General features: G+C 37.1%; 2 pseudogenes; one reads left to right on the top strand and one right to left on the bottom strand.

The window, feature by feature from the left end:
• Positions 1–300: 300 nt before the first annotated feature.
• On the bottom strand, positions 301–2,220 carry LOC138328765 (uncharacterized; annotated as a pseudogene).
• A 972-nt stretch (positions 2,221–3,192) lies between these two features.
• LOC138328945 (uncharacterized) lies at positions 3,193–7,154 on the top strand (annotated as a pseudogene).
• The last annotated feature ends 772 nt before the right edge of the window (positions 7,155–7,926 follow it).

Here is a 7,926-nt window from a genome sequence, read left to right as displayed (position 1 = left end):
GACTTTCGACATTCAACATTCACAAACTAAACCTTGCCAACGTGCGGAGTTTAGATTGTAACGCAGCTCAACATAAGACATACAACATTCACAGACTATAACATACCAACGGGAACGGTCTTTTGAATGTTGTACAGCTCGAACTTTTAAATGATGACTTGATAATACCTGTAGTGTAAAGACCACTTAGAACTTGATAATATTTGTTCCTCTAATACACTTACTTTGCGCATGAAATTCCTTTCATTCATAGGTGATTAATCGGGACGGAGGGCATTTAATGAGAAACAGTCGACAATATTGACATGCAAAACGATTTTATTGAGTAGATTAAAATAGAATCTTTATCACAGGTATGTAGGAATATCACTTATAATAGCACACTCAATTGTAAACCTACTGCGTAAGTAATAATTATGGAAGCTAAATCATAATTCAAAACAAAAAAATACAACAATATGAAGAATATATAACAAGCGTTTCAGAGTTAGGCTGTATCCAAAACAAGACCGTGACAATTTGTGGACAACATATGACAGAGGAATTTAACTAATACATACGGGAATAATTGTTTCTCAACATATCAGCGACAGCTTTATCACATTAAATTCTTAGAAAACATCATTCAACATATGCACTAAAGATGTTTTAAAACCAAAACTTAAATAGGAACATTTCAATAATTGCATAGAAATTTACATTAATAGGTTATACAAGCAGTTTCAAATAGGAATCCTAGCACTAGAACTTGGTCTTTTCATTCTTTACAATCTTTTGATTAAGATATCATCTACAGTTCACGTATCAAATGTCTATGTGTACTTTTTCTATACAGTATATGGTCTTCCTGCTGTTCAGATTGAAATGACACGCCATGTTAAAGTATATTTAAAACGGTTATTCCAATGCTGGCCAAGAGAAGGTCTGACAGTTTGAACGAGGACCCCGAACCTACATGCACATGAACCTCTTTCTGAGTCGTTACTTCCAGGAATGTCTTGTCACAGTTGATATTGTTACACACCGTTATCGAAATAACCTCTGCATTCACATTATACGAGTGTAATCCGTTGATTGAATTTCCGAGTGCCTTCACGATATCTCTGAGATTGGAAACTGGAGCATATCGATTGTTCAGGTCAAAAAACGATTTCTGGGCAAGTACGATGTTGACGCAAAATTCTGTGTCTTTCTTTGCATCATCATCAAAGCCATACCATAAAAGTCCCTTCGATGCCCATTTTTGATTCAACGCGATCGCGTCCGCAATTCGTTGGGCGTAGTAATCAGGATACCTTTCCATTGAGGATTGCTTCTTGACCTTTACCTTCACGCGCGCTAACCCGTTTCGGTAAGATCCTCATATGCTGTACTTTGTTTAAGGCATCCGAACACAATCTCCCAAAAACCTTTCATGGCATCTACAAATGTATCGGTCAATCCGCTCTTGATTGTCCAGAAGATATTCATTTGGTCGCTGAAGGTCAAAGAACAGAATTGTTTGCCGGGGAAGCAACGGGAATGTGACTCGAGTATCAAGTCCTTTATAGCATTGCACGTGACGTGAAGACTCACCCAAGGACGAATTACTGACACCAGTTCGTCCTGAAGGCACTTATTCACGGCAGCGATCCAGGCTTGTCCATCTGGTGAGAATGAGGATTTATATCTGTCATATAAATTACAGATATCGCCTGCGTATTTCACATCATTAGATGCACTTGTCCCTGGACACGGATACTGTTTCTGGAGGCAGTGATTATACCAGTAGCAAGCGGTGCCGTTCGGACGAAAACACCAGGAAGGAAGAGGTCCCACTAAATCTGGTTGTTGGGTAAGATCGGCATCTTCTGGATTACAAGAACATAGACTCCTCACCGAAGGACCATCACATCCATCTCCATTATATACTTCACACATACATGTGTAATAGCAGTACTTGGTGATAGGACTGTGCTGACACCTGATTGTGTTGCCTGATTTCTGCCTAATATCTGCGTCGGTAAGACAGATGGACCATTGGTAATCATTGTACCACGGAAGCCTTAAACACTGTTTCCCTCCAGCTGGACCGAAATACGGGTTACATCTTCCATACACAGTCGCGATACCCCCGCTTAATACCAGGAGAAGGAGCGTCCTCATTAAAGCCATGGCTGGGTCAGATATGATATGGTAGTGCCTGATAACGGCGTCAATATAAAGGGTGGTGTGGGATTTTCTAGATAACATGTATTTAAGGAATGATTATGTAATCATGTATTTTCATTACGTGACGTAGTCTCAGTCTTATCTTTTAATATCTTAAACAAGTATTAACCTGTGCTTCCCCTTTCTTTTGTACTATCGAACAAAGAAAGTCCAGAAATGTTTTCTTCATTTTAAACTGCTGTACCACTTTTGTAATATTGACATGAACAGTTCAGAAATGTTTTGTTACTTCTTCTACATGTTTCTAATCAATTCGCATGGTGAATGTGGTTAGTGAATTAAACGATGATCTTATTTAACTAAATGTAATTTTTGTTTTAAATACTCATTTTCAATTTTTCATTGAAACCTAACAAATCAAGTTTCTACACAAGAAATGTGTGGATACTCAATGTCCAGTATTACCCTATCAATTGAAATCAATTTAGTACCGGTAGTATACTGGTTGACAATGCTATAATGATATTGAGCCTGTGACATGCTGGGATGAAGGGCCACCAAGTTTTTTCAAATGAAAGACATTGACCTTCATTCAAGGTTACAGAGGTGAAATAGGCTGAAATCTTTAAATGACTTCTTCTTAATAACCAAGAGGTATGGAGACCTAAAATTGGGCCAGTGACATGCTGGGACGAAGGGCTATCAATGCAAGTTTGCTCAAATGAATGACCTTGGCACAGGGGTCAAAGAGGCTAAACTCTTTGAATGACTTCTTAATACCCAAGGGGCCTAGGGACCTGATATTGGGTCTGTGGCATACTGGCTTGAAGGTCTACCAAGTTTGTTCAAATTGATGACCTTGACCTTCATTCAAGGTCACAGGGGTCAAATAGGCTAAAATCTTTAAACGACTTCTTCTTAATAACCGTGAGGCGTAGAGACCTGATATTGGGCCTCTGATGTTTGTTAAGTATGAACCATGATTACCAGATAGCAGGTGAGCGATTCGGGCCCACTGGGCCCTTGTTTATTTGTCCGGCGATGAAATCAGGTGAGCTCTCTATTGAGGATTGTTTCCTGACCTTAACCTTCACGCGTGCTAACTCGTTGTCAGTAAGATCCTCATATACTCTACTTTGTTTGAGGCCTCCGAACACAATCTCCTAAAAATTATTTCATGGCGTTTACAAATGTATCAGTCAATCTACACTTTGTTATCCAGAAGAAGTATCTACACAAGAAATGGTGTATAACCAATGTCTAGTATTAGTGATGTATATATACTGGTTGACAATGATATGAGCAGGTGACGAAGATCAGGATCCATCTCTATGATCTATCACATAACTGTTAATTTACAAGGACATTATACATGCAGTTTAATATTTTTATACAGATTCTATCCATGTCATATGACTGAGAACGTTTGTCAGTGGCTGTATCGGGCAGTAGGTCTTTATACTAACATGGTATAAACAAGAATTCGTGGACAGCCTCACAAAATTGCAGCCATTGTTGGAAAACGCGCAAGATATTTTGACGAATTCATTCAGAATGTATTTTGTAAAATTTATCTGCAAGATCGACGTACAACGTCAATGCGAATGATGGAAACTTGCCTTTTTGAAACCGTTTTGAATCAAACAAAAAAAAAAATATGTCGGATCTTAAGATTAAAATAAGGTCAAAAGAGATAAATGGTATGTGTGTGACAGTCACTATGATCTTGTATGGGTTGGGTTAAATAGTTGCAAAGTATGACAGTCAATATGGTCTTGGGCATGGTACTGTTTAAATGGATCGAATTCTTTGCGTGCTTTAGTAAAGTCGTTGTCCCCATTTGCACAATCAATGTACCCGTACGTAAGATATGGTGTGGTTACATTCCTGACCAAGATTAACGATCGATACACGTACGTGTCTTTCCAATGATTTTTTTTTCTCGGAATTTTCATATTTACATTCTTACTTACTATTAGTTTCTTTTATGTTGTAAAATTGTCTTCCTAATTATTGTCCTTACAAAAGCCCTATTGATTTGCAAATGAATGATATTTGACTTATTTAAAATATAAAGAAATATATCAACCTTCCCTTGGCTGTCTGCTTCCCGTGCTCGTAGATTAACATGTATCAAACCTATTAGGTAAATAAAGAAGGACATAAATTCAATATCAAAGAATCAATTTGTCACATCCAGCATGTCCGGGCATTCAACAGTTTAAATCAATATTGATTTCTGGTAAACCCTCGATCTGAATTTTAAGGTAGTTAAGCTGGCATATCATTTATTTCTTCTTAAACTACCCCATTCCGATGTAGACAATGACTTTTTGTAGAATTCATATTCTATAGTAAGGCAGTCCTAAATAGGTGTCTAATTTTATAATGACTCTTTTTACATTTTCATAAACTCCGTGAACTAACTTTCAAATAGTCATTATTTAGTGAATAAAGGTGTATGTGTGTGAAGATAGGGATACGTAGACAAAGCTGCATTTTCGTTGTTTCAAAATGAAAACATTTTAAGATATGTAACCACGTAAAGGTTCGAAAGTGGGTTTTTTCTGTATCGATTATTTCATCGTGTCACTTTTTACAGGTAAAAGATAAGAGGATGACATATGTCTTGAGTGGTAACATATAAGTGTTTGCCACACGCGGATTATATATTAGAATACACCAACCTCATTTCATAGGTAGAATATGCATCGATCACATCCAGTATATCAGACTAGACACACGATCTCTACCTCACATTAAGGAGAAGTTTCATTAAGACATCATAATTTCTCTGAAGACGTTCCTTTTGTTAGCTCTGTGTGGAGTTGTTACAACTGTATCTGAGAAATGTCATCCTTACTTCGGTCCGGCCGGCGGTACAAAGTGTGTGCAGCTACATGGATACAGTGGATAACAATACGCGACTTGTCTTACTGATTCATACATCCAGGAGAAATCTAAGAACAAACACGCGTGCGAGCACAGTCCTATTACCGAATACTGCTATTACCAATGTATGTATGAGGTCTATGATGAATGTGACGGTCCATCAGTGCGGGGTTTGTGCTCTTGTGACCCTAACGACGCCAGTAAAAGCCTCGCATCAGCTTCGCTAGTGCCTCTACTGGAATGGTGCTTCAGTCCTGAAGGCAACACTTGTTCCTGGTACAAAGACTGTCTACAGAAGCGCTATCCATATCCAGGGTCGAGTGCAGAACACGCTGTAACACTGGCGAAGAAGTTCTGCAATTTGTTCAACGACCAGAAAGCGTTGCTATCAACAACAGGACAAAACTGGGTCGGTGTCGTAAGTAAGTGTCTGCAGTTCTCTCTGGTGCCGATATTGCGTCCGTGGGAAAGTCTCGACATCACTTGTAAATCTATAAAAAGCTTTGCGTTTGCGTCACAGTCAGAATGCTTCGCCGGTATATCATATTGTACTCTAAGCTTCCGTGACCAAATGAAGATTTTCTGAACGATTAAGAATGAACTTACCGACACATTTGTAGACGCCATGACAGGATTTTGGGAAATTGTATTCGGGTGCCTCAAACATAGAACAGAACATGTTGCTCTTACCGACAATAATTTAGCGCGTGTGAAGGTCGTTGTGATGAAGCAAGCGTCGATGGAGCGTTCTCCGGGTGTATTGGCTAGACAAGTAGCAGATGCCGTCACGTTGAAACAGAAATGGGCCACCGAGGGACTTCTCTGGTACGGCTTCCCCGTGAAAGCAGAGACGGACTCCGAGTTCAGCGTAAACATCATGCTGTCCCAGAAATCAGATTTCGACCTCAATGCCATTTATGCCCCGTCATTGAACCTTACTAAATCTGTGACGTCACTGGGACAGGCTATCAACTCTAGTCTCACGTGTTTACAAGTGAACACTGCCCATGTTGACGTTATGTCAATGACTGCTTGCAAAAACGTCATCTGCGAGTCGGCATTCCTGGAAGCAACGACTCCGCCACATCCGAAATGTACCGGATCCTCTTTCCAACTGTCAGGCCTGCTTGTAATCAGCGTTGGAATGTTCCGATTAATTCTATTTTAATATTTGCTCATATGTTTTCAGTCGACGCCGACCAGTTAATTAACATGTATAAGAAGGTTTCGTCTGTCCTCGTGAAAATAGTTCTTAAAGTTTTTTACATTTCTGAAGGTGATTTAGTGTACGCTTTTTCAAGATAACTAACAACTTTATTGAGATTGTTCTTGAAGGCTTTGTAAATATGCTATTTTTAATATCTGTCGATATTTTTTATATATTTTCATTGTTATTTTTATTTATTTATTATGATTAAAAAAAAAAAATTTGTTATGAAGTTATTAACTATTTTCAGACACTATATTGTCGCCAGAAGCAAATTCCATTATGATCCACTTTATTCAGAATTTAATGTTGTCTATTATGATACCGATTGTTTTCTGCGATAATTACTGAAATCTTTATAAATGAAATCATAATTTACAAAATGTATCTGAAAAAGATTTTAGCTTCAAAATAAAATTGTCATTAGAGTTGCCGTTTGCTGTTTTCTTTATATGTCACATGAGACAGTCTTAATTGACCTATTGTAATCGCCTTTTGTCTCACGTGATACTTTGCATGTTGTTAACCATGTTGTATTGTCCGTCGTGCGTTGACATTGTTTTAAACGAGGCCTAGACTTGCATTAAGCTGTGTTCAAATCAAACATTAGGCTTACCATTTGAGTTTTTTTAGAAACAATAGAGCGATATGATGAACAAAGGACTATGTATGGCTTAGGCCCTTTTAGGCCCCAAATCCAAATTTCCAAAAGGGTTATTTAGTGATTAATTTGTTGTATTTAGTCTGATTCAACTATAATGACTGTTTCTAATTTTTTATCTGTAATTGCCATGGTAACATCCAAAATACGCATATTAATGAATATGAATTAATTATGAAAATGTGGAATTTGGACATTTTTGATCATTATTTGCTCAACTTTTGTGCATGAAACTACAGAGCGCATTCTTGAACAAACTTAATATTTACCGATAATATGCATGTATACACTTCCAATACATCTTTAGGAGAAATATAAATTGTGTTTAATGATGCGCTCTATGGTTTCTAAAACAAAAAACTTTCATAATTTATGCATATTTCGAGTGGTTACCATGGCATCTGAAACTGTAAAATTAGATAACTATCTTTGCAATTAAATTATGGATGTGCTATATATGTCAAATCCAACAATTTAAATACCAAATAATAGTTTTTATTTAGCAGATTTTGGGGCCGAAAAGGGCCAAAACCATATACAATCCTTTCACATTATGATACATGTATGTCGGTACTTCTAAATATATCTTTTGGGTAAAATAATGTTTGTTTGAAGATATTAAAATACCATAATTAACAAACTTTGTATATATTTCAGTGAACTGCAATTATACAAATCATCATACCAATTCGATAGTCCAAAGTAATTTTATTCATTAAACAAAAGGTTTTAAACATTTGGGGACCGTAAGGGGCACAAACCATACCTAGTTCTTGGCAAAAACATAAAATGGCTTCTTTTCGATATGTAAGAAGTTCAGAAACCTGGTATTGAGTCTGAAGCATACTGGGACAAAACCAATGGTTATCAAATGAATCACCGTCAGTGACCTTCATGCAAGGGTGTAGAATTGCTAAAACAATTTTTTCATCCAAAAATATTCATGTATATATATACATAACTAAGAAATAAAAACAATTGCACATATTATTAAAGAAACCACTTAAAATGATAA

The sequence above is a fragment of the Argopecten irradians genome, chromosome 8, assembly GCF_041381155.1.
Source record: "Argopecten irradians isolate NY chromosome 8, Ai_NY, whole genome shotgun sequence".
In the NCBI taxonomy this organism is placed as follows: domain Eukaryota; kingdom Metazoa; phylum Mollusca; class Bivalvia; order Pectinida; family Pectinidae; genus Argopecten; species Argopecten irradians.
Note: the sequence above shows the minus strand (reverse complement) of the source record. Positions and strands in the feature narration are given on the sequence as shown.